This window comes from Petaurus breviceps, unplaced genomic scaffold (genome assembly GCF_028583685.1).
Source record: "Petaurus breviceps papuanus isolate PSGF00001 unplaced genomic scaffold, PetGlider_PUasm1.0 90784, whole genome shotgun sequence".
NCBI lineage: Eukaryota > Metazoa > Chordata > Mammalia > Diprotodontia > Petauridae > Petaurus > Petaurus breviceps.
Genome location: NW_027187345.1, coordinates 12,850,614 through 12,851,834, shown reverse-complemented (window position 1 = coordinate 12,851,834; position 1,221 = coordinate 12,850,614). Strand labels below are relative to the sequence as shown.

The 1,221-nt window shown below is 38.2% G+C and overlaps 1 non-coding gene across 1 annotated transcript; it reads left to right on the top strand.

The window, feature by feature from the left end:
* Nucleotides 1-319: 319 nt before the first annotated feature.
* On the top strand, nucleotides 320-402 carry TRNAL-UAA (transfer RNA leucine (anticodon UAA)). The gene has a single exon. It is a non-coding gene; the product is annotated as a tRNA-Leu (tRNA).
* The last annotated feature ends 819 nt before the right edge of the window (nucleotides 403-1,221 follow it).

The window sequence follows — 1,221 nt, the reverse complement described above, 5'->3', positions numbered from 1 at the left end:
GCTCCTTTGCCTTTACTCCAAGCCCTTTGCTCCTTTAACATGGAAGCTGATAAATCTTGTATGATCTTGACAGTGGCCCCATGATATTTAAATTATTTCTTTCTGGCACTCTGCAATATTTTCTCCTTGACCTCTGAAATTTGGCTATAATATTTCAGGGAGTTTTCATTTTGGGATCTCTTTCAGGAGATGATCAGTGGACTCTTTTCAATTACTACTGCAATTTTCCTTTTTATCTTGAAATATAGTATCTTGGCTATTTTTTCAATCATAGTTTTCAGGTAGCCCAATAATTCTTAAATTATCTCTCCTCACCTGCACCAGGATGGCTGAGTGGTTAAGGCATTGGACTTAATATCCAGTGGACATATGTCCACATGGGTTCAAACCCCACTCCTGGTACAAAACTTTGGGGTGGCCAGGTAGCACAGAGAGTAAGAGCACCAGCTCCAGTGTCAGGATGACCTGGGGATCGAATCTGGGCTCAAACGCTTAGCACCCAACCAGAAATACCTGGCCGTGTAACCTTGAGCAAGTTACTTAACCCCGATTCCTTTAAAAAAAAATTATCTCTCCTCAATCTATTTTCCAGCTCTGGTGGGGGAATTTTGTGAGCTATTTCACATTTTATTCTATTTTTTTCCTTCTTTTACTTTGTTTTATAGTTTTTTGATGTCTCATGGAGGCATTAGCTCCCACTTGCCCAATTCTAATTTATAAGGAATGATTTTCTTCAATGAGTCTTTGTACCTCTTTTTTAATTTGACCAATTCTACTTTTTAAGTTCTTCTCTTCAGAGGATTTTTGTTCCTCTTTTATCATTTGGCCAACTCTGTTTCTTGTTGTTGTTGTTTTTGTTGTTGTTGTTTTGGAGGGGCAATTTGGGTTAAGTGACTTGCCCAAGGTCACACGGCTAGTTTTTTGTGTTAAGTGTCTGAGATTTGAACTCCGGTCCTCCTGACTCCATGGCCGGTGCTCTATTCACTGCACCACCTAGCCATCCTCCAATTTTGTTTTTTAAGGTATTATTTTCCTCAGTATTTTTTGTGCCTCTTTTAACAAGTGTTAATTCTCTCTCCATAATTTTCTTATGTCACTCTCATTTCTTTTCCCAATTTTTCTTCTAACACTCTTATCTCTTTCTTTAACTATTCCAGGAATTCTTATTGGGCTTGAGTCCAATTAGTATTTTTGGAGGCTTTGCTCATAGCTATTTTTACA